The sequence below is a fragment of the Equus asinus genome, chromosome 29 (assembly GCF_041296235.1).
Source record: "Equus asinus isolate D_3611 breed Donkey chromosome 29, EquAss-T2T_v2, whole genome shotgun sequence".
Lineage (NCBI taxonomy): Eukaryota > Metazoa > Chordata > Mammalia > Perissodactyla > Equidae > Equus > Equus asinus.
Genome location: NC_091818.1, coordinates 25,981,548 through 26,007,716, shown reverse-complemented (window position 1 = coordinate 26,007,716; position 26,169 = coordinate 25,981,548). Strand labels below are relative to the sequence as shown.

General features: G+C 39.7%; 1 long non-coding RNA gene and 1 other non-coding gene across 4 annotated transcripts in view; both read left to right on the top strand.

The window, feature by feature from the left end:
* The window catches only part of LOC106846317 (uncharacterized), a 38,170-nt gene extending 12,990 nt beyond the window's left edge, over positions 1 to 25,180 (top strand). For 2 of the 3 annotated variants that reach the window (XR_011499226.1, XR_001401851.3), the window contains exons 5-7: positions 1,327 to 1,657; positions 7,418 to 7,554; positions 19,024 to 21,821. This is a non-coding gene — a long non-coding RNA (uncharacterized lncRNA). Of the gene's footprint in view, positions 1 to 1,326; positions 1,658 to 7,417; positions 7,555 to 19,023 lie in introns of all 3 variants that reach the window. The other variant, XR_011499227.1, reaches the window with a different exon arrangement.
* LOC123282166 (U6 spliceosomal RNA) lies at positions 19,071 to 19,176 on the top strand. Its single transcript, XR_006522174.1, has one exon. It is a non-coding gene; the product is annotated as a U6 spliceosomal RNA (small nuclear RNA).
* Positions 25,181 to 26,169: the final 989 nt, after the last annotated feature.

Genomic DNA, 26,169 nt, shown 5'->3' with positions numbered 1-26,169 from the left:
TGGACAATTTTTTCCTGGAGTCCTGTTTTTCTTCTGGTCCAGTTTAATGGAGAAACAGTAAATGTCCACTCAGATTTCTCCAGAGACTGCTTCCCTCTCGCTTCAAAGCATAAGATTCATCAATGATATTAATCAAATAAAGATCTGATCTGTTTCCTCTACGTGGCCCTTTAAAAGAACCAACTAGAATTGCTACCAATAGATGAGTGTGTAAACATAATGTTAAAAAAATAAACTGATGCCAGTTGCATGATGTATCTTAAATGCAAATGTCTTCCAGACCAAAATGACTAGTGTCTCTAGGGCAAAGATATAAATAACCTGTGCTTACTTTTCAACTCATGAAGGAGATGGCGAAAGTAATGAGCTTTTAATAGTTTCATAAATACTGTGTCTGAAAATAGTTCATGAATATTTGGGGACTCATTTATGAAACGCTTACATGTTATTTCAGTCAAGTACACATGTTGTCACAGTTTAGTGGCTTGCAAAGAGTCCAATCAATGGCAAGATTAAGGAGAAGGGTACAGTTTGCATAGGCATGAATTTAGGTACGAGAAGTTTCTCCTTGCTTGTAAAATGTCTGTAGTTCTGACGTCTTACTCTATTTGCATGAAGGTAACTGAGGACCAAAAATGCAATGGGCGACATGTTGTGTAAAATACAAGACCCCCTCAAATTCCCATTTTGGTTACACACAGCTAAAGATGAAGTTGCCTTCCCCACTTTCTTTTTTTTTGTTCCAAATCTGTCCTCTGAAAGGAGGCTAATTGTGCACCCCATGAGGAAATGCATGTTTGAAGCCCAGGCCGCAGCAGTCGCTGTGTTAAGTGGTAAACACTTTTGGTCCAACAGTCCTGGAGTGGAGTCCTGCATTCCGTGTAGGACGCCAAAGAGGAAGTAATAACACGTTTTAATGTTGTGGCTCTTCTTTGAAGTCGATATTAGCATGGGGTGAGGTGCTTGGCAGCTATTAAAATCTATCACATAAGAAATTTTAGCTCCCATAAAGATTCATCCTTTTTTTCTCAGTTGATTATCGTTCCCAATTCTGATTCTAGGCAGCCACTATATTTGCTAAAATTAGTAGAATCAAGGCTTCAATAGTTTTAGACTGTATTTATATGCTGGGTGTTTTAAAGTAGCCCAGAAAGTTACTAGGATGTCTGAATTTTCAGTCTAATTTAATATTTCCTGAAAGGTCTGCCAAAAACTGCAGAGAGGATGTGACAATTTTAAGGGGGGTGGGGCGGGGGACTTTTCCTCTTTCTGTTCAAGATTAGGGCCTACAGTCAGTCAAATTTATTCTGGGTTCTCCTTCGCTAGAAACGACAGCCCAGGATGCTCATGGCCTGGTGGAAGGGCCTTGAAATCCAAGAACCTGCCCCCCGAGTCGGGAGGATGAAAGAGATTTCAACCAACAAGCAAACAGGCTCTTCTCCACACGTTTCATGGGATCGAACGCCTGCTCATAGAGCTGGGTCTACCAGCAGAAGACAACTTAAAGCGTTTGTGAGAAATGACTTCCTTTTTAATGCTGGTCCTTTGTGGAAGCCAATGGTGGAAGCATCAGTCCAGAGGGCTCTCCTGGAAGCCAGTCCTCCATCCTAGTCTCTGCTCTTGGCTGTACTGAAACCATCCTTTTTCTATGTTCTGTGTAAGTAGCTGTTCATTCCATTTATTCGGCATGAATCGTATGCTCACTGGTGTTATTAAATATTTGGAGACTCCCGTTCTGTCTCCATAACTGAGATGTAAGTTTAGAGCCAGGTGGTCAAGAGTGATGGCTCCAGCCCCATTGCCTGGGTTTAATATGGGGCTTTGTCAGTGTATAACCACATGATGCAACTTCTCCAAGCCTCAGTTTAGCCATCTGTGAAATGGGGCTCATCAAAACACTTCCTGTTAGGGCTGTGAAGATGAAATGAGATAGCGTGTGATCTGCTTAGCAGGCGCGCCTTGGGGTGTTGGAAGAATTCAGCAAAGGTGAGCTATTATTAGTAAATGTGTCCTTTTGATGAGCAACGTGTTTTTACTCTACCAAGAGGCCAAATGCCTATAAAATCAGATTATACCATAGCTGTCCATCTTCCTTTGGGTAACTCAAGTTGACAGAGCATGTAGGAGAAGGTAGCCATGTTCATTTGAAGCTGTTTTCTTCTCTTCCTCTTGAAAGGGAGCAGAGAAAAAGAAGTGTGGTCTGGTTCTGAAGAAAACCAGGTCAAGCTTTGTTTCTCATTTAGACATTCTGTGTATAAATGCATATCGTGAGTTCCAGAATTCCTTCGTGACAGCTCCCTTAGTTAATGGGCAAGGAGGATTTTCTCCAGCTAGGCTTCCACAGAACTGCCTCACAAGAAAAAGCCAAATAATTCCTATTTTTGGCCTGGTGCTTAGAAAAAGGGGACAAACTGCTTGTTTCAAAAAACTTTCTGGGACATTCAACAACAGTGTCTTTTTTTAAAAAGGGGAGGAGATCATTTAAAAAGGAAACAGCCCAATAGGCTCTCTAATTTCACTCTATTAAGGTAAAAAAAGGTTTCCTCTCATGTGCTCATTCTTAGACATTACTGCCTTAATTTTTCTGGTTGGTCTCCCAGGATATATAAGAAATACAAATTACCAATAGGAGAGTGCTGAATCTCTCCACTGAGCTTCTCTGCTATAATCTGGAGGACTCAAGTGGCTGGGTTTCCCTCAGCAGTTCATCAGGATGTGTGTGTCTGTACGTGTGTGTGTGTATGTGTGTGTGTGTCCATGTCGGGTGAGATCAGGACTGGGCTGGTCCAGGCTGGACCAGGAGTGGAAACTGGGTCTCTGGTTGGCGGAGGGAGAAGCAAGCACACTTGGACTCTCCTCTCTTGGTCTGTCTTGCGGTCACACCTCTTCCCGCGAGACCTTCTCATCTTGCTCTTAAATGTCAAGCCAATGCACCACCTCAAACTTTGCTAAGAAGGCAGCGCGGCTTCTGACAGTGTGCTCAGGGAAAGCGTTTGCTCCCATCTCTTCCCTCTAGGCCACAGTAGGCAACACTTCTGTCTGGAGAAAGTCTGGCTAGTCTCGCCTGTTTGTCCCTACCCTCAAATTTTTCCCTCTCCTGCCAAGGTTTTGTATTTCTCATCTCGCAAACTAAATATTTTTCCTTATCTCTGGTTTGTTTCCTTTGTATTCTTATGAGAATTTCTTAATTTCCTACCAGAGCGACTGTTTTCATTTTTCCTTCTTCTTCAGTTACACAAAGTCCCTCCAATTTCTCTCTACTCTCAGGGCTCCCGACAGAGGACATATGTGGAAAATACCTCTTTTTCCAGAGTCTAATCAAGAAAGGAAGTGGCTGTGGGCCGGCCCTGTGGCCGAGTGGTTAAGTTCTCATGCTCCGCTTCACCAGCCCAGGGTTTCACCAGTTCGAATCCTGGGCACAGACATGGCACCCCTCATCAGGCCATGCTGAGGCGGCATCCCACATGCCACAACTAGAAGGATGCACCACTAGAAATACACAACTATGTACTGGGGGTCTTTGGGAGAAAAAGGAAAAATAAAATCTTTTAAAAAAAAAAGAAAGGAAGTGGCTGTTTTGATCAAAATGATCAATCTGTTCCCCCTAAGAAACAAACAAACAGAAACAATAACAAGAGTCGCACACGCCAGACCATGAAGAACCCACTCTACTTGTGCATTTTTTTTATATTGAATAAGATTCCCAGAATTGTATGAAGTGCTGAAAGAACTCAGACAGAAAAGCATTCCAGTTTTAAATGGTCACATTTATGCGTATGCATAAATAAATGAAACTCATAAAGGAAATAATAGCTTTCAATAAAACACATCAAACTGTATCTTCCAATGTGAATATTCTTGCGCTCTCATTCTATCATCTGACTTAACTCATATAAATTTATCTCCCTGGAAGATTTAACTACATATGGGAAAGCCATATAGTTTCATGTTAAAGGGGCCTTTGGTATCAGACCCTTTGAAGTTTAACTCCTGCCTTAGCTACTTTTCGTACAACGGAAACTTGAACAAGCCACTTAACCTTTCCAAGCCTTAGCATCCTCCCTCCTAAAATGGATCTTTTTTTTTTTTTGTGAGTGTGATAATGTGGTTTATAACAAATTATATATTTGGTCTTCATCCAGTTCCTGACACAGGGCTCTTAAAACACTTGGAATTTCCTGTGAGGTGACTGATAAAGGCGTCTTTTGTTATGTTAATGAGGTGACTTTTGGAATCACCTAAGGATGGGGGCTGGGTGCCAGGAGGACCAACTATTAGAAGATTAGAAGGATTGGAACTTGCAGTCCCACCCCTCCCATTTCTGGGGAGGGGAGAGGGTTGGAAGAGGAACCCATCGCCAACGGCTAATGTTTTAATCAATCACGCCTGTGTAGTGAAGCCTCCATCCAAATCCAAAGGACAGGGTTTGGAGAGCTTCTGGGCTGTGAACTTGGAGATTCAGGGAGAGTGGTGCACCCAGGGAACATGGAAACTCTGCGCCCTTTCCCTATACCTTGCCCTATGCATCTCTTCCATCTGCCTTTTCCTGAGTTATATCCTTTTATAATTAGCTGGTAATCTAGTAAGTGAAATGATTCTCTGAGTTCTGTGAGCTGCTTTAGCAAATTACTCAACCCCAAAAAGGGGGTCGTAGGAGCCTTAAATCTATAGCCGGTTGGTCAGAAGCACAGGTAACAACCTGGGCTTGTGATTGGGGTCTGAAGCGGGGCTGGAGGGCAGTCTCATGGGGCTGAGTCCTTAACCTGCGGGATCTGGTGCTATCTCCAGGTAGATAGTGTCAGAATTGAGTTGAATTGTAGGATATCCAGGTGGCCTCTAAGAAATGCTTGGTGTAGGGGAACGAACCCCACACAATTGGAATTTGGTGTCAGAATCGTAGTCCATATTAAGGGAGAAAATATATGCAAAGCAAGTGCAGTGCCTGGTGCATGGAAGGTGCTCAATAGAAGATAATCCATATCTGTTGCATGCCTGCAATTTACCAGTCACTGGGCAAGGCACTGAGGACAAAACAGACAGAGTCTCTGTTCTCGTGGTGCTCATAGACTGGTGCAATTGGTGCAGTTAACTAATGGCTTAGGGAAAAGATCCTCCTCCCTTGGTTCTATCTTATAAAGCACGAAAAGAAATAAAATGGAATATTGAAGATTATCTGGTAAGTTGATCAAAGAAGAGAGCCAGCTTTCTCTCTTTGCACATGTTGTACTCAGTGGCCCATGCTAGACACTTAGGACTAACGTTGACTCTTGCTCTTAACCCCACATCTAATCAGTCCCCAGGGCCGCCTATTGTGTCTTTAAATCCAGATTCTTCTCAAGGGGAGTTTTACAGTTTATAGCATCATTGTTTTGGACTGATTTATCAAAACATCCTCCAAGCTCGTTTACCTAAGTTCTTTCACTAAAAATATATTTATTGAGCACCAGCTCTATGCCAGGTGCTAAGAAAAAAAAGATGAAAGAGAAGTGCTATGATAAAGGTCTACACGGCAAAACAGAGAGGGGCAGGAATGCCTGGTTATAGGGTTGGTGAGCTCAAGAGAAATATCTGGGCTGGAAAGAAATATTTAGGAGTGATGAGGCTCCCTAGGAAAAGTATGTAGAGGGAAAAGAGAAGAATGCTAGGAATTGAACTGGGGGTAGGTGGCAGGGACGGAAAGTTAAGAGAAGTTAGAAAAAGAGGAAGCTAAAGAGACAGAAGGAGCAGCCAAAAATATAGAAAGAGAAACAGAAAACAGGGGTGTCAGGGAAACCAAGAGAAAAGATGGTTTCCAGAGGGAGAAGGGTTAGAAGTTTCTGACACAACTCAGGAGACAGGTAAAGACAGAAAAGTGTCTACCTGAGTTGAGAACCTTCAGTCGTTGGTGCCATTTTGAATGCAGTTCCAGTGGAGTAGTGAGTGGGGGCACCAAGGAAGCCAGAGCCCAATTGGTGGGGGAGTGAATGGGAAGTGAAAAAGTGGAGAAAGCCAGTATGGGTGCCTCCTCCTTTGGAAGAAGGGAGAGATAAGAATGCAAACAACCAAACGCCATGTCCAAGTGACAGCCAGTGGTGAACATAAGAGGCAGGATGGGCACCAGTTACCCTTGTGGGCTCTGGATCCAGACTGCCTGGCTGTGAAAGCTGACTGCCACTTGCTCTCTGTGTGACGCTGGGCAAGTTTACCTTCAGTGCCTCAGTTCTTTCATCTGTAAAATGGGGATGGTAATAGCATCTTCCTCACTGAGCTGTTGTAAAGGTTAAAGGTGAAGTGCCTGGTAAATGCTCAGTAGTACTAGTCTATTGCTCTATTCAGAGTGCTATGGAAATACAGCAGAAGACTCCATCAGTTCTGTTAGGTGAGCAAAGGCAGAGAAAAACTGTGGAGGAGTCTGGGAAGCTGGATCATAAAGAATGAGTAAGATTTTTTTTCAGGTAGAGAAAAAATTCAAAAAGCATATTTGAGAAGTGAGCCCAAATAGATAAACAAAGGCAAGTAAATGTGACATCAAAGGGTGAGTTTGGTCAACACCACAGCGAGAATTTGAAAAGATCCATTTCTAAGATATAAACTCTTTTTTTTGTCTTAAAAACTTTTCCTCTAAGATAATTGTAGATTCACATGCAATTGTAGGAAATATGCAGAGAGATCTCACATATCTGTCACCCAGCTTTCCCCAGTGGTAACTTCTTGCATGGCTATGGTACAATGTCACAACTAGGGAAATGACATTGGTACAATCTACCCACCGTATTCAGATTTCATCAGTTTTACCTGCACTAGTGTGTGTGTTTTTGTGTGTGTTAATTTTATGCTATTTTATCACATATATCTATTTACGTAACCACCACCACAGTCGAGATATAGAAAAGTTCTGTAACAGTTAGTATTCCTCATGCTGGCCTTTCTCAGTTCATTTTTAAGGTTTGCTGCTTAGAAGAGAAAGCAAAGGATGATAGAGGAAATTATTTTCTCTCTTTTCCTCAGGTAAAAGAAAAGTCTGCCTTGGGAAAAATTCTGAAATAATTTGGCACCTGCCCTCTTCCCCTTGGGAATGCCTCCTTTACCTTGTGTCTTTGTCTTTTCCCAGGAAAATTTCCTCAGCTAAGTAATAGAACAGTAGTTAATTAAACTACTTCATACTCAGGTGTGAATGACTCAAAGATCATTGACTGCCAGAAGAAGCTGCAGTTTTAAAAAGAGGATGCTTGCTAGCCTGAAAACAATTCTTCTAGGTGGTTCATGCAGTCGAACAAAGTGAAATGAAACAATTCCGATAGTGTGGGGCAGGATAATTCGGGGGCAAAGGTTGTAAAAAAGGCCAGCTTTGTCTTGAATTCCGACCTTATGATATGGTTTCTTGAGCAGGTACTGATTTTTATAACTTCCTTTTTTGCGTCTACTTCTGTACCTCCAGGTTTTCTAGAAGCTCCACATACTTTACCACAATGTTCCTTGTCATGGCAGCACGGAAGAGATGGAAAAAGGGAAGAGGGGAATATGCAATAGCAGATGTGAAAATCAGGTGTTTCTAAGTCACTGATACCTGTAAAGGTAACTACATGATATTTGAATTTCCTCTGGCTTAAGATATAAAGTCTTGAGATAAAAGTTGATGTTTCATTACTTCTTGAAAAATGGTGTACTTATGTCATCACTACGGACAGAAGTCAGTTATTAGTGAGGGAAAGCCATTTATTATTTATGTCTTGGTTTAGCTTCCTCTTTCAAAAGCAAATTGCTTGGTTTCATTAATGCCTTCAGTCTTGCTTATGGCCCTTGTATATCTGGACCATGCTGAGCTGGCCTCCTGGAGAGCTGCTTTCACTGACCTGTGCTATTTGCCTGTGGTGGCAGATCAGTGAGAAATCGCTCTGAGAAATTCATCCTCACATTTACTGTAAGGATATTGTTGAAAATGGGCTTCATTACATTGCATGGTGTTCTGGTTATGAGGATCTTTGGAGACTGTCTTTATAGTCTTAATATAAAGAATAGTTGTGCTACTCTTGACCAAATAGTTCAATTTTATAATATAGGCACCATATTGTGTTGGGTCTTTGCAGAAGACCGCTAGAAAGCTTTGAGTACATCTGTGATTCAACCTAAGCAAGTATTGCACATTCCATGTACTGGTCTGACTCCTGGTCCCATTTACATTCCTAATCTCTATTCTTTTTCTTATGTGCTCCTAATTCATGTTCTTTTGATATGTAGTATGTATCTTTCAAAGCTACCATAAATTCTTTTTCAGATATAATAGTAGTTTAAAAGCAACATGGGGGGGCCAGCCCCGTGGCCGAGTGGTTAAGTTCGTGTGCTCTGCTTTGGCGGCCCACTCATCAAGCCATGCAGAGGTGGCATCCCACATGCCACAACTAGAAGGACCCAGAACTAAAAACACACAACTATGTACCGGGGGGCTTTGGGAGAAAAAGGAAAAACAAAAAAGCAAAATGTGTCATATCAAATCCTTGTTTTAACACCGACTGACCGTACAACTTAGGGCAAGTTATTGAAAGTTGTGAAACCTCTGTTTCCTCATCTGTGAAATGGGGATAAGAGTTTTTACTTCATGTAGTTTTGTGAGGATTAAAGGAGGTAATTCAGGTAAAGTACTGAGTGCGATGCCTGGCATGGAGAAGACACTCAACACATTTATGTCATTACTCTTATTACTAATAGTATTTTCTGCTAATATTAACAAACATGACATAAACATACACGTACATAAGAAAATCTGATTATAACTCTTAGGAAATTAAAATGGTTCTGATTCCTCCACGTTTATTTGAAATTCATGTGCCTTGATATTCACAACAAGAAGCCAATTCCAGGAAACAGATTGTCATGTGCTAACAACTCAAATCAAGGCAAAAGATTATACTCGATAATCAGCATCAGCCATAGACGGCTATACAGAAATATAGTGCTTTTCTGTTTGCGTCTCTCTTATTACACATAAGCTAGTGTTCTGTCTTTAGGCAGATGTCTCTATTTACATAGTAGTTCTAGAAGTGTTAGTGAAATACAGGACATTATCCTATCTTGCAATTTAAATGAAATATTGCACAGATAATTTCAGAAAGGAATTGTCCAGGCAGCGAGAAATAGTTCTTAGCAACATGAAAACCCAGAAACAATGCTAGATCTAATTCTGCAAAAGCACAGCCATGTGCTGAGTGCACCATTTCATTTTTAAGGACATAGATTCAATTTCATGTGACAATCTGGCATCAAAGTTTTCTTCTGCTCTTCCTTTTTCCAAAGAGCCCTGTAAATACGAAAATGCAATCTAATAGGAAAATATTAAATTTGTGAGTCTCTACTTGCAAGGCGCCATGGTTATTATGAAGGCAGTAAATGAATAAAATAGATTAAGGAAAATGCCAACGATAGTTGTATGATATAAACACATCTAATGCATAACTAATGAGGATCCTACGTGCACAATAAAATGCCACCCTTTATATCTAGTGTATTGTTTCTTATACCATTTCCATCTATCATATTTATCAAAGAAATGTAATAACTCTTCAGAGTATCATAGTAATTTATGCAATATCTTGCTCTCTTTACCAAGGCAAGGAGGAGAATTTTGCATTGTAATAGGGTTTTATTTTCTTCAATTCTGTCTAACAAATCTTTTGCAACATTCCTTCATTTAAAACAGTTAAAGTTAGCAAATTTACTTTTAAAGGAATATGGCTATAAAAATAATTCTTAGTGACTTATACCTAAATATTTTAAAATTCTTTTGTTGTTTCTAACAAAGTGATGACACATCGTAATTTACTACACAAAAAAATTTAATTTGAAGGTTTATCTCATCCATATTTCTGATGAATTCATATCACATAGCTCATTTTAGTTCCCATTGTGCTCTCTTAAAAATAGAATATATATTTATCTATTTTAATAGCACATGACCAATGATTTGCCATTTGTTTCACTTGATGATACAGAATTCCATATTGTGACTTTAAAAACATAAGTTATAGATTTGAGGTCCAGTGATGTTTTTTCCCTTTCCTTTCTTCAGTTTCTTGTACAATAATTTTTAAAAAGGCACTTAGGGAGTCTTTGATCAATGTTCCAAATTGTCAGCCTAACATTGGACTAGCATAGTAACTTTATAGATGCGCTGGCCTCTGTAATGTGTGAAAGCCAGGGACATGAACATTCTCATGTTGGCCAGCTCACTGGTTACCATGTCACCTTGGTGGGTCTGCTCATCCCTTTTCCCTCATATTTCTCCTCTGTTCCTAGGAGAAGAGTAATTCTTATTCTATCAGAAAAGTGCTCATAAAACTCCTGAAATTCACTTAGAAAGCCATAGTCAAGGATGGTACACAGAGCAGTCACTGATGTCTGTTTAAAGTGTCTTTCTTTCATCTCATCTATTTCCATCTGAAGTCAGCATCACTATTGCAACATTTGGATAGTAAGACCACAACATAGAAAGAACAAATGAATTTCTAAAGTTGGCAGGGGAGTTGAAAATAGACATTAAAGTTCCTCAATCATCTATTTTAAACTTTAAGTATTTTTGACTTTCAGATAATTCCATGAAGAAGCCTGATTTGTTTTCTTTGTAGTTTGTCTAAATTGCACTGAAATGCACCTGTGGGAAAGAAACAAATTTTTATAGAATATCCATTATTGCCTAATACCTTACATACATTAATTCAATTTAATCTTTACAGCATCCCTATGTGGCAAATGTTCCTGTCCCATTTTACAGATTAAAAACAAAAATAGAGGTCTAAAGAGATCTGGGGTTTGGGATCACTATCCCAAGGGAGGAGGAAACCATTGTCAAGAGTTTTGGAATATTTTCAAATTTTACCATAAATTTTGTATGCTCACTGGTGGTTTTTTTGTTTTTTGTTTTTTTTAAAAAAAGGCAATGTGCAATGAAAAAGAAAAGGGTTTTCTCCCTCTGGGACATGCAGCCTGCTCACTTTCCTGGAGCATCAATTACCCAAAGATTTGGAGGCAACATACTGTTTTCATATTAAAATAATCTCTGATATGTTACAGAATTAACACAAAATTCATTAGTGTTCATATAAGGTTTTAAAATAAAACAAAAAACTTCAAAGAACTTTATGAGAGCTTGTAGCAATGTTCCAGACTTCCTGGGGGTAGGGTTTTACTCTCCTCTGTTGTTGGGGCTCTTGATGAAAAGCTGGAGAAGCCCTGAACTGTTCTCTTTAATTATTGCGATTGTTCCCGGGTTTTGCCAAATCACTTCATGGTAGTCTTTCAAAACCAATGAGAATTTATTCCTTAGAACAATCAACTTTGGAAAATGAATTACGCTCCCTGGGAGGATGGCAGATCCAATATATGAAAAAAAATTATGTTTGGGGAAAAAAAGAAACTTCTTAACAATGGCTGGATGTAATCAAGCTTCAGTAGGTCAAAGCCGGTTAGCAGTGTGGTTGACATTAACAATGAGAATGAGAAATGTTTTGGCTCTGTATGGTTGCCAGTGGAAACACCAGAACCCTGAAACGCCCCCCACTGTCTTTTGCTTGGGCAGTGTCCCAGAGAGCTCACACGACTCCTTTGACGCTCATTAAAAACGTCCTGGGGGGCTGGCCCCGTGGCCGAGTGGTTAAGTTCGCGCGCTCCGCTGCAGGCGGCCCAGTGTTTCGTCGGTTCGAATCCTGGGCGCGGACATGGCACTGCTCGTCAGACCACGCTGAGGCAGCGTCCCACATGCCACAACTAGAGGAACCCACAACGAAGAATACACAACTATGTACCGGGGGGCTTTGGGGAGAAAAAGGAAAAAATAAAATCTTTAAAAAAACAAAACAAAACAAACAAACAAAAAAACGTCCTGGGACAGCTACAGATGAGGCTTCCGCGTGGTCTTCATCTACCTCTCCTCACTGTTGGGCTGACCCTGGGGTTTGCCTCTGTGCCTCTTGTGGCTCCTGACCCTGACGTGGGAGACAGCGTCTTCTAGGACTCCACGCTCCCGTCACACCCAGCACATCCACTAGCATCTCTCTCTTGGCACCTTATGGAATTGTCATCTTTTCTACTCTATGAAGGCAGGGTCTATTGCTGCCTTTCTCACCCTCAAAAAAGAGGTGCTTAAAATCTTTGATGAAGGAATGGCTCCTCCCAGTGCTTTCCCAGAAGTAGGAGAGGACACTCTTCCCACCAGAGTTACAGTTCTTCATAGGCTCCTACATAAACACTAACCCCTTCCTATCTCAAGGAACCTCGGTCAAGTTTCTGTGGTTCTAGGTTAGAGGATGTTTGAGAAACACCAAGCAGTCACTTCTGCAAGAAATTAACCAGTAAGTCAGAGCCCAGACCCTTTGACCTCTACCTTTGAGGAACACGCAACCCATTTGCAGCCAACAACGTCAAATTAGAGGTTGCTGTGGTCCTCCATCTTTGTTTGATGGCTGCCCCATCAATCTCAGTACGTGGAGATCAAAAGCATAGTTCTGAAGTCAGATTGCAGAGGCTGAAAACCAGCTCTCTCCCTTCCAGAGGTGGGATTTTGGGCAAATCATTTCACTTTCACAAACCTTAGTTCCCTCACCTGTGAAGCAGAACTGACACTAGTCTGCCTCACATGCTTGTCATAAGGATTAAAGGAGATAAACCTTGAACAGTATTGAACACACTGCCTGGCACATAGAATGTACTATAAATACGGATATAAATGTTGCAGCTTTATTATTTTACCATAGCTACCAAGAGGCCCTCACGCTGGATACTCCCTGAAAGTGACACACACATACATACAACCACACATGCCCCCATGGCACACACCAGTTAATGAAATCAAACAAGGAGCTGGAGTGCTGATTCTGGAAAATGAATTAATTGAATTGAATAAAGCAAAGGCATTCTTGTATTATGAGTCCATGACCTAACCAGAACAAAAAAGCAGAAGTAGTAATCTATTCCAAGAAAAAACAATCTCCTTGGCTGCTGGCCCACAGGACTGTAGCAACCTCTGCCACCACTGACATTGCTCTCTGCTCCGGTGTTCCTTCTTAGCTGCTCTGGGATGCTGGACCTGGGAACACATCTTTAACTGAATGAAAAACACATCAGGGGTCCCAACAGGTCAAAACTTAGTCAATGTCTTACAAGGTGACATGGGCTTCTGAGTACTCATCTCTGGAGGCCAAAACACCCAAAGCTCAAGGATGAAAGGTCTGTTCTATCTGGAAGGGAAGACAAAGAATTCCTCTAGAAGCATCTGGGCTGTTCTTGGTGGAGACAGAAGCCCGGCCAATGCCACAGTGAGCCAGAGGAAAGGCCCTTCTTCCACTGCCCGGCCTCCCTGGTGAGCTGAGCCTCGTCTTTGCAAGTTCATGAATATCAATGAGCCCAAACCACACAGGGAATGAGCCAGAACATATTGCAACAGCCAAATTGCAAGTTGGCTCCTCAGGCTTGGCCAAAGGAGCATATAATTCAAACACTGGGGCTGGAGCTGGCACTGTGCCTGAGCCTAAAGAAGAGATGGAAGAAACTTTGGCTCAAACCTTTCGTGGATCAAAAGGAACGAAGAACGGAGCAGGAGTGCGAGAGTTTTCATTACCGCCCTGTAAACTCTGCCAAGTCATCAAGGATTCAAAATGAAGGGTGTTCTTCACCAAAACAGAGTGCACGAGAAAAGAACCCAATGCCCTAGCTGACTTGGCATAAATAAGAACTTCATGAACATTGAAAAGCAATAAAATTCCTTCAATCAACGAATAATTACTGGGCACTCACACTGTGTGTCAGCTCTGTGCTTGGCACTGGGGCTATGATGGGAAAGAGGAAATAGTTCCAGATCTCAAGGGGTTTCTAGTGGCAAAGGTGTGTGGGGGGACAGCTAAGGAGCCAAAGAACAAGTAAGATGCAGTTTCAATGTGGCATGTGGTCACATGTCTCAGATGTTTGCTCCTTTATATTGCCAGTTACTGGTCTGTAATTTGCTTTTCCGTTCACCTGTTGATGACATTCGGTGTGTTTCAAGTTTTGGACTATTATTAAGGAAACCTGTTATGAACATTCACGTCCTCACCTTATTTTTCTTGGGTTAATATCTAGAAGAGGAACTGTGGGGTCACATGGTAAGTGCATAGTTAACTTCATGAGAAATTGAAAAACTGTTTTTGAAAGCGGTTGCACTATTTTGCATTCCTATCAGCTGGGTACAAGAATCTCAGTTGCTTTGCATCCTTGTCAAATTTGCTACTGCCCATTAAAAATTTTTTAGCTGTTGTAGAGGGTGTATCGTGGTAGCCCATTGTTTTTTTCTTGTGAGGAAGATTGTCACTGAGCTAACATCTGTGTCAATCTCCCTCCAATCTTCCACCATTTTATGTGGATGCCACCACAGTGTGGCTTGACGAGTGGTGCTAGGTCCGTCCCCAGGATCTGAAACCTTGAACCCTGGGCTGCTGAAGCAGAGCACACAAACTTAACCACTCCACCAGTGGGCCGGCCCCCACTTTGGTTTTATTTGCATTTCCCTAATGATTAATAATGTCAAGCGTTTTTTCATGTGCTTACTTGCCATTAGTATATCTTCTTTGGTAAAGTGTCTGTTCAAATCTTTTGCCCATTTTAAAAATCAGGTTGCTTGTCCTATTACTGAGTTTTGTGAATTCTGTACAAACTCTGGATACAAGTCCTTTATCAGATATGTATTTTGCAAATGCTTTCTCCCAATCTGTGGCTTGCCTTTTTACTTTCTTCACAGTGCATTTTGGGGAGCAAAAGTTTGAAATTTTGATGAGATCTCCAGTTTATTAATTTATATTGATGCTTTGTGCCTTGTGTCCTAAGACATCTTTGTCTAGCCCTAACTCATAAAGATTTTTATCATGTTTTGTTCTAGAAATTTGATGGTTTTAGATTTTCCATTTAGGTCTGGAATATATTTAGAATTAATTTTCTATGTTGTGTGAGATAAGGGTTGAGGGTTTTTCATTTTCGTTTTGCATATGAGAATTCAATTTTTTCCAGAACCATTTGCTGAAGAGCCTATCTTTTCTGAAATGATTTCAACCATTTATTAGAAAGACTATCTTTTCCTAATTGATATCTTGGCACCTTTATTGAATGCCAATTGACCAGTTACATGTGGGCCTATTTCTGGACTCTCAATTCAGTTTCATAGATGTATTTGTCTAAACTTACGCTAACACTACACTGCCTTGATTATTTTAGCTTTATGGCAAGTCTTGAAATCAGCTAGTGATTGTTTTTTTTTGCCAAAATTGTTTTGGCTATTCTAGGTTTTTTGCATTTCTATATAAATTTCTACAAAAAAAATCCTGCTTGAATTTTGCTTGAGATTGCGTTGAACCAATAGATCAATTTAGGGAGAATTGACATCTTAACAATATTGAATTACTTGAACTATGAACATGGTATGTCTCACTATTTATTTTTGTCGTTATGTGCTGGCAAGTTGGCTCCGACTCCTGGAGACCCTGTGAATGAGTGATGTCCACAATGTCCTGTCCTTAGCAGCCCTATTCAGCTCCTGTAGACTCAGGCCTATGGCTTCCTTTGTGGAGTCAATCCATCTCATATTTGGTCTTCCTCCTTCCTTCTGCCTTCTACTTTTCCCAGCATTATTCCCAGAATTTTCCCAGAATCCTGCATTTTCATGATGTTCCCAAAGTAGGGCAGCCTCGGTTTTTTGTTTTACAGATTGGCACCTGAGCTCACATTTCTTGCCAATCTTTTTTTTTTTTTCCTTCATCTCCCCAAAGACCCCCCAGTACATAGTTGTATATTCTAGTTGTAGGTCCTTCTGGTTGTGCTATGTGGGACGCCACCTCAGCATGGCTTGATGAGTGGTGCTAGGTCCGCACCCAGGATCCGAACCAGCGAAACCCTGGGCCGCCAAAGTGGAACGCACGAACTTAACCCCTCGGCCACAGGGCCGGCCCCAGGAAAGCCTCAGTTTTATCATTTTTGCCTCCAGTGACAGTTCAGGCTTAATTTGCTGTGGGACCCACTTGTTCATCTTTCTGGCAGTCCAGGGTATCCATAGAGCTCTCCTCCAGTATCATAGTTCAGATTTTCCTTAATTTATTTTAACAAAGTCTTGGAGTTTTCAATATACATGCCATCACATATTTTGTTAAATTAATCCCTAAATATTTCATGCCTTGTGATGCCATTATAAATGATATATTTAAATTTTTTCAGTTTCCAACTATTTGCTGCTGGCAGATTGAAATACAGTTGTTTTTGTATGTTGACCTTGTACTCTGTGACCTTGTTAAATTTACTTCTTAGTTATAGTTGCTTTTTGGTAGGTTTCTTAGGATTTTCTACATATACAACCACATAGCCAGTGGATAATGACAGTTTTATTTCTTCCTTTCCAAACTACATGGATTTTAATTTGGTTGCTTGACTTATAACATTGACTAGGAACTCCTGTTGACTAGAAATAGCAAGAGGGGACTTTTTGTCTTCTTCTCAATCTTAGAGGAAAATAATTCAGTTTTAAATGGTTAAATATGGTGTTAGCTGTAAGTTATTGGTGGATTTCCTCTATCAGGTTGAGAAAATTTCCCTCTATTTCTAGTTTGTCAAGAGTTTAATTTTAAATCATAAATGAGTAGTGAAATTTGTCACTTCTTTTTTAGTCTCATATGATGAATTGTGTTTATTGATTTTTGCATATTGGATCAGTCTTACATCCCTGGGATAAACCCTACTTGGTCATGATGTATTCTTTTTTTAGATATAGGTAGATTTAATTTACTAAAGTTTTGTTAATGATTTTGTGTCTGTCTCCATAAGGAGTATTGGTCTGTAATTTCCTGTCTTTTTAATTTCTTTCTTTAATGTTGGTATTAGGGTAATGCTAGCTTCATAAAATAAATAGGAAAATCTTCTCCTCTCTACTCATTTGGATAGGATTGGTTTCATTCCACCCTTGAATATTTGGTAGAATTCACTGGTAAAGCCATCTGGACCTACAGATTTTCTTTATAGGAAGATTTATAACTAGAACTTCAATTACTGTAATATGAATTGAGAAATTCAAATTATTTCTTCTTAAGCGAGCTTTAAGTTGTTCTGATTTTCAAGAAATTTTTCCTTTTTATCTAATTTGATGAGTTTGTTTGCTTAAAGTTATTCATAATGTTCCCTTACTGCCCTGTTAGTGTGTGTAAAATTGTTCTTTCCTGATATTGGTAATTGGGTTCTCCATTTTTCTTGTTCAGTCTGGCTAAAGATTTACCAGTTGTATTTTCAGAGAATCAGCTTTTGCTTTCATTGGTTTTCTCTGTTGTTTGTCCACTCTTTATTTGACTGATTTCTGGTTATTTTTTTCCTTCCACTTTGGGTTAAGTTGCTCTTACTTTTCTAGTTTATTTCTTTTTTCTTTTTTTTAAAGATTGGCACCTGAGCTAACAGCTGTTGCCAATCTTTTTTTTTTTTTATTGCTTTTTCTCCCCAAATCTCCCCAGTACATAGATCTATATTTTAGTTTTGGGTCCTTCTAGTTGTGGCATGTGGGACGCCACCTCAACGTGGCCTGATGAGCCGTGCCATGTTTGCGCCCAGGATCCGAACCAGCGAAACCCTGGGCTTTCGAAGCAGAGCGCACGAACTTAACCACTCGGCCACCGGGCCGGCCCCCTTTTCTAGTTTCTTAAGAATATTATGAATGATTTCAATCCTTTAAAATTTATTGATATTTGTTTTATGGCCCCAAATATGGTCTGTCTTGATAAACATTCCATACACATTTGGAAACCATGTTTATTCTGCTATTGTTATGTGAAATATTTTACAAATGCCAATTAATTTAAGTCAGTGGACGTTAGTCAAGTCTTTTGTATCCTTGCTGATTTTCTGTCCATATATTTTAAAAATTATTGAGAGAGGAGTGTTGAAGTCTACAACTATAATTTTGTCTGTTTCTTCTACTTTGATGAGTTTTTGCTTGATGTATTTTGAAGCTCTGTTAGCATTATTCTGTCTTGATGGATCAATTCCTTTATTATTATGATCCCTGGATCTGAAACCTATTTTGTGTAATATTCTTATAGCCAATTCCCTTTCTTCCGCCTAGTGCTTGTGTGGCATAGATTTATCTATCCTTTTACTTTTTTCGGTAAGTTTTTTGGTATATTTATTACTCTTTTATTTTTAACCTGCCCGTGTCTCTATATTTAAAGTCTGCTTCTTATAGACAGCGTATAACTGAGTCTTGCTTTACCTTATCCAATCTGACAATCTCTGTCTTTTAATGGAGTGTTTTTTTAACATTGAGATATAATTGACAGATACCATTGTATTCGTTTTAGGCATGCAACATAATGATTCCATATATATAATAATGGAGTGTTTAGACCATTTCCATTCAATGTAATTATTGATGTAGCTGGGTTTGCATTTACCATTTTGCTATTTGCTTTCCATGGGTCCCCATCAACTCTTTGTTCTCTTTTTCCTTTGTTCCTTTATTCATTTGTAGTAACCTAATCTTTTTATAATTCCATTTTATCCCCACTACTGGCTTACTGGCTATACGTCTTTTTAAAAAATATTTTTAATGGTTGCTCTAGGGTTTAAAATATTTAACTAATCATTTTCTATCCTTAAATAATATTATATCACTTCATGTGGTGTGTAAGAATTTTACAACAGTATGCTTCCATTTTCCTCCTCCTGTCCTTTGTGTAATTGTTGTAAAAAATACATTTTACTTCTACATATGTTATAAATGCCACACACTTTATTGTATTTGCTTTAAAGAGCCAAACATCTTTTAAAGAGGTTAAATAGGAGAAAGAATGTTTTTATATTTACCCACCTATTTACCATTTCTGGTGTTCTTTATTCCTTTGTGTGGATTAAAATTTTCGTCTGTTATGATTTTCCTTCTGCCGGAAGAGCTTTCTTGAACGTTCCTGCAGTTTTGCTGGTCACAAATTTTTTGTATTTGTTTTACTGAAAAAGTCTGTCTTTCACCTTTATTTATTTCTTTCTTTTTCTTCCTTTGTGCAGTAATTGCATTTGTGATACCGGAACAGGTACTTCCAAATATGCATAGAGTTCTCGCCTCAGCAGTGTGGATACTAAAATTGGAAAGATAAAGAGAAGGTTGTCATGGCCTCTGCACAGGATGACACACAAATTCAAGAAGCATCCCACTTTTTTGTTCGTCATGCACTAAACTGTACGCGTAAAAATTGTTAAAACAGCAAACTTTATGTTATGTATATTTTACCGCAGTTAAAAATATGCACAGAAATGGATCTAGAAACATACATACAAACTGTTCACATTGGCCAATTCTTGGGAAGAAGAGTTGGGAAGAAGGGTGACTTTCAGGGTTTTTTCCCTTCAATTTTAAACCTTTTTTTGGAAATTATTTTAAACATAGAAAAGTTGCATGAGTAAGAGTATTGCCAATAATACCTCTATACTATTTATCCAGATTCAACTACTCTTAACACTTTATCCATTTGCTTCATCATTCGTTTTCTCTCTCTCTCTCTGCAATCTATGGGGAGACACTTTAAGTCCTTACAAATATCTTTCTCCTCATCAAGATTTCCTTCTGGATTCAGCATCCGTGGATGATTTCTGTTGAACTGATCTTTACTATGATGGCTGCAAAATGGGTATTTTCCAACTCTAGCACCCCTCACCATATACCATTTGGCACTGAGTGTTCTGCTTTAAGCAGGAACCCTCTGTAATCCCCTCAGTTTTTTGTATATTTGTCACAGGCAAGGGCTCATGAATACCTATTTTTTCAATGATTTATAATTCACTAATGTATTTGATTATTTTGCTGCTCAAATTGTCCCAGATTTGCCTAGTGGAGTCCCTACAAGCTGGCTCCTGTGTCCCTGTGATGTGTGACCCACCTCTGCCCAGCATGTTGAGCACTGCCTTAATATCTGGCATAAAAAGATTTTCCAGGCTTTTCTTGTACCTATCTGCCCTGGCCCTGAAGTCAGCCATTTCTATGAAGAGCCTTGGTTCTTTTTAATGGGGAAAGGCATTAGAAACCAAGATCTGGATGTGAGCTATGCTCATTGCTTGTGGGGAGTCTTTGCTTCTTGTATCTTTCAGTTGAGTGAACTAGAAAATCAACAGATATTTATATGTGTACATATATACACTTACGTACAAATATACCTAGACATATATGCATAGATAAATCATAAACATGTGAGCGTACATGTACTTTAGAGATCACGAATTCACAGAAATAATTGCAATTTCCATCCGTTCCCACAGGGATTTTTTTCTTGCATTCTCCTCTATTCCATATTTGCACTTTTTTTTTCCAGTGAGGACCTTGGATTCCTCAAACAATACATTCACTTATTTGCTCAATTGCATAATACATCGAAAATAGTTTCAGAATTGCTTCATCCTTGTCTCTACGTAAAACAAACCCACTGAAAAGAGTTCAGGATTGGTTTGTAATGTCCTCCATGCCCATCAGTCCGCCACAAACTGAGGGTAGATAGCCAAATGCCGAATATTAATACCTTGCTCAGATTCGTTCTTTCTGTTTCTATTTCCCTCCTGTGTGGTTATACTACCCATTTGAAATCTAATTAAGCTGACTGGTTTCAATTTGCTCTCATTTTACTTTCCACATCCCATTTTTACTAACTTAATTGATTTTTGAGTATATAGAAGGTTATCATATTTTCCAAAGAAAAACTGAACAGAAAGGTATATTTGTGCCGCTCCTTCCCAAATCTCGTCTACCACAGTCTCCTTATAGGTCACCAGCTTCATGGTTTTCTGGTTTATCCTTCTTGTGTTTCTTTTTGTACAGGTAAACAGTCACAGATTTTCTTATTTTTCCTGCTACTATATATGCTTTTTTAAAAACAGCTTTATTGAGCATAATTTACCTGGTATAAAATTCACCCATTTTAAGTGGACAGCTAGACAAGTTTTAGTGAATTTATACATTTGTGCAACCATCACCACAATCCTATTTTAGAGGAACACCACCATCCTCCCAGGAGCTGCCCTCATGCCCATTTGCAGACAACCCCCACTCCCATCTCAGCCCCAAGCCACCACCCATCTGTGTTCTGTTTCTATTGTTTTATTCTTTCTATAAATTTCATATCAATGGAGTTACACAATATGTGGTCTTATGTGTCTGGTTTCTTACTAGCCTCATGCTTTTGAGGTTCATTTGTGTTGTTGACGGTGTCCACAGTTCTCACCTTTTCGTTGGTGCGTTGTATGGATGTACCACAATTCGTTTCTCGATTGACCAGCTGATGGATGTTGGGAGTGTTTCCAGCTTTTTGTTTATTGTGAATAATGCTGCTATGAACATCGGTGTGCAGGTTTTTGACAGACACGTGTTTTCATTTCTCTTGGATAGTTACCTTGGAGTGAAATTGCTGTGTCATATGGTAAGTGTATGTTTAACTTATGAAACTGGCAAATGGTTTTCCAAAGTGCCTGTATCATTTTACGTTCCCATCAGCGATGTATTTATATTTTTTATATTAATTGTAAGCAAATGTATTCTCCTAAAGTTGCTGAAAGTTCTTATCTAAGCTAGGCCAGTTATTTATTGTCCTTGTAATCTTGCTCATTTTTTACTTACTCAGCCCCTTTCTTCATGGGTAGTTCAAAGGAAAATCAGATTATCCCTTGCTGAATTATAAGGAATTCAGAATGAATGTGACCAAAAATAAAGACCCAGAAAGGTATTTTCTCTCTCTTTATAGGGAATGGAAAGATATAGATGACGTTATTAAGAGAAGGACTTTCTAGCTTCAGTCTTTAAAAATAAAGATCAGTTGCATCAGAAACCTGAGTTTACATTCTTTCCGATGGTAGGGCAGGGAATGAGGTTAGTTTATGGAAGGAAGTACCCCCCCCCCGTTTTTTTTTCTGGTGAGGAAGATTGGCCCTGAGCTAACATCTGTGCCAATCTTCCTTTATGTTGTATATGGGACACCACCACAGCATGGCTTGATGAGTGGTGTGTAGGTCCACCCCCAGGATCTGAACCTGCAAACCCCAGGCCACTTAACCACTACTCCACTGGACTGGCACCAGGAAGTACCTCTTTTAATTGATAGATACTTGGGAAATTGACTAAAGTTAGGGTATGGTCATTAACTTCAATTTTGAGACATCAGAAAAGAATTCAGGAATCTAAAGATTCTAAAAAGGAGAAAACTTGATATAGTTCCCAAGTTGTTATTTTTAAATATTTTGAAAGGAGAGCTGTAAGGGTTGCAAAGAGGCAGTCCTAGAAATGAGAGCGGCAGCTGTTCAATTGGGCACTTCCACTGAACGTAGGATAAACGCCAGATCTTCTTGCTACACCCTAAATACACCTGGACAAAACCACAGCTCCTGGAGAACCAAAGCACGCTTCATGGCAGCCCTCGTCTAGGGTCATCCACAGACCACACTGGGGATGCTGCCAGCTTCAAGTCACACCCCAAGAAAATCAGTATCAGTTGACAGACTAGCCAGCTCATTGTTAAATTCACTTTAGCTAAATTTTTAAATAATCAAAGGTTGCCTTTGAAAAAAATCTCTACACATCTCTTCTTAAAGGTTTTCTCCCTGCTTCTGTTACTCATCTTTTTGGCCCCATCCCAAGCGCCTGGCACATATATCATTTTGTTGAGCCTGAATTTAGCCAAAACAGATATTAACCAGTAAAACTCTCGTTCATAAAAGGTTCATTTGAAATTGTTAAACATGCATCCCGTGCTCCCTGGAAGTGAGGGACTACTTGGGCAGTAAAGGGGTTTTCCTGGTACCCATCGAAATGCATCCTATAGGTGAGGGGTTGCTGTTTCACAGGCCCTACCCTTATGAGGTACATTTGTACATGAACTACTGGTTCCAGTGTTTTTAATTTTTAATTTTTTTCTTTTGAGGAAGATTAGCCCTGGGCTAACATCTGCTGACAATCCTCCTCTTTTTTGCTGAGGAAGACTGGCCCTGAGCTACCATCCATACCCATCTTCCTCTACTTTATATGTGGGATGCCTGCCACAGCATGGCTTGATAAGGAGTGCATAGACCTGCACCTGGGATCCGAACCAGTGAACCCCGGGCCACCGAAGTGGAATGTATGAACCTAACTACTGTGCCACTGGGCTGGCTCCTTAAGTTTTTAATTTTTAAGAAAGAGGAAAATCCTCCTTGGGAGCTTAGATTCTGTTGGGATAAACTGAGTAAAAATGTTTTATATGCCAGGAAAACATCTGTCTATCCAGGGAACTGTAGCTTGACAGAGGTGCGGTTAAGTGCTAAGTAAGAAAGGAGGAAAAATGAATACGACAGTACACAGCCAGAAAGACTGGTCGGTAAATGTAGTTGGCAAAATGTGCCTAGTTATTTTGTAGCTCCTATTTTTAATTAGCATTCTGTGTAGTTTTCTTATTTTCAGAAATTCCCTCTCTCTAGAACACACGCACATGCACACACGCACGTATGAGCATGGATTCTTGTTGTTGTTTTCCTTTTCAAAGTTCATAGCTGCATCATTGCACAGATGGAGGATATTGGAGAAATGCTATATGGGAAACATAAAGATGTTAGTACTTCTGGTTTGGTTGGGTGGTGGGTTGATTTCAGGAAGGGTCCCAAGGTGTTCACGTCTAACCCGTGTTCACACTGGGCTTGGCCATATGACTTGTTCTGACCAGTGAGTGAGTAGCCAACACAACGCAGCAAACAGTGGGAACGCTGTTAATGCCACTGGGATGCTGCTAACCCCCATCTTCTCCTCTTTGTTCTTTCTTTTATATATTTATACAAAATCACAGTTTTTACGTTTGTGACAGACAAATAAAATTGATTTGTGTTCATAACTTAGCAGTTGCCTTACTATAGACATTGACCATTCCATGGCATTCTAGTAGTAAGAGAACTTTATTTTTCTTTCGGAAATCAGGCAATGGCATTCGACTCTCCCCTCCATCCAGTGGTGAGTTGGTAAATGGTCAACAACTAGTTCTGTGTAAAACAGCCCTGATTTGTAGTATTTGCTGGTTTCCGTGGTGTGAATACTCCCACGTGGCTGATTTCAAATTACCAACAGGACTTCACTCAGTGAGGCGGTGGGAAGAGAGGCGCACACCATTATTATATTCCCACCATGCAGGTACAATAATGTAAATAACCGCCAGAGCGTAGGTAAAAATAAAAGGTAGGAAAATAATTAGGAAATGATGAGTTTTGAGCAGTTACTCTCATTGATTTTAATACAACTTATTGTCCATTTATATTATTTAATTTTTAATAACGTTTGTGTTTAACAACCCGTTTGCAGAATTCCTGCAAATTTAATAATTGGTTCTTACAAATCAGTATGAACAGGTTCCAGCACCTTCTCTGTCTCATCCTATCACAGCTACACCGATGTCTACAAAGAGGATGGCATGTGGGCTCCTGGAACGTTCTACCAGGGAAGCAGAGCAAAGTGGGGAGGGGGGCTGCGGGATGGAGGACGCAGGCTCAGCCAGAATCACGTCGTGTTTTCATTGAGGGCTTTCTACCACTTTTTGATGGTCGATCCCCAGGTTTCTGGGGCATGCTGATTGGATGGTGTATGGAAACCAGCTTAGAGCAACACTCTTGTTTCCTCTGACTCACTCTTCTCTCTTTCCAACTTCTATTGGATACTTCTGCCTAAAATGAGCCCAATCTCTAAATACCAAATACTCAGCTGTTCTATTTTGTAATATTTCATTCTTCGAGGCCAGGGTGAGAGAACGCTGGCCCTCGAGTTCTCCCTCGGGTACCTGCTCTGAGCGCAAAGTCCACTCAGATAATTTCTTCATTTATGCTCTAGTTGTGAAAACGTTTCATTGTTTAATGGCAACATGTTAAAAAGCCATTGTTTTGCTGTTACTCTTTAAAGCTTATGCTCCTGGCTTGTCTGAACTTTTTTCTCTCGCTTTACCTGTGTTTCTGTGTTTTTTTCCTATTTCACTCTCCATCTGGTCTTCCTTCTTAATTTTTTCTTTTTCTATTTTTTGTCTTTTCTCTCTGTGTATTTAATTAGTCCACAGTATAGAACCACTGTATACATTTTTATTATTTCTTGTTTTTATAGAATAGAATGTTATATTCTCTTAATTTAAATACCACGTAAACAGTGTATGTTCTTTTTCAAATAAAACATAACATGAGCTTTATTTATGGGTCCTTGATGGCTTTTTTGGGAAATTGCCAATTGCCATTGAGAGGGAAAAATAATTTTCTTACATCCATCCTAAACACTCTATTAGTTCAGCCTGAGCGAACGCTACCCAATGATAAACTAATAGAAGAAGCAACGAATCAAATTTTCAAAAAAGGCTTCAGGAAGCTGAGACAGGGTAGCATCACAATGTGCTGTCAACATAACTTCAAGCCATTTTTACCCAAAATTGAAAGAAAAAAATCTGGAGCTGTTGTAATAACCAGAATTCTGTACAGCAGTAGGGTTGGAACCAGCCAAAGACATTTAATCTAACTTCTTGAGTCATTTGGCTCCGCGACTTGTGTGCTATTCTTTAACTATATAGCAAGAAAGATGGCAGAGAGCTCAAATGTGTGCCACATATGTGTTTGAGTCAGGGAGAGCTGCTCCCAGCTGGATGACACCAGAAGTGTGAGAATGGCAGAGAACACGACACACCCGCAGCTGCTACATGAACAGGCAAAGTGGTGCCCATTGTTTAGACAAAGATGCTATTTTTAAAGTTTAACACAAATGCAAAGCTTTGACTCTGCAAGATCAGGAAGCAGTACTTCATTTTGATGAGGCCTTACTAGAACACTCTGCACTCTCAGAATCACATTTAGAAGCTAGAAATATCCAGAAGGGAAGCTGTAAAATTATTACTATCTAATAAAACAAGACCTAAGGGAAATAGGAAGTTCCTTGAATCATTCAGTCAACGGAGATAAAACTGAAACTTCTGGAAGATAGAGACCATGGCTTGTTCTCTTTTGGGTCCCTCAAGTGCCTAACTAACAACTACAGACAGCCTTATTTCACATGTAAAACAATTATAAGAATAATACTTCTCTAGAGAATATACAGATGCTAGGTCTTGGGGTCTGTCTTAGTCCATTTGGGCTGCGATAATAAAAATACCACATATTAGGTGGTTTAAAGATTTTATTTTATTCCTTTTT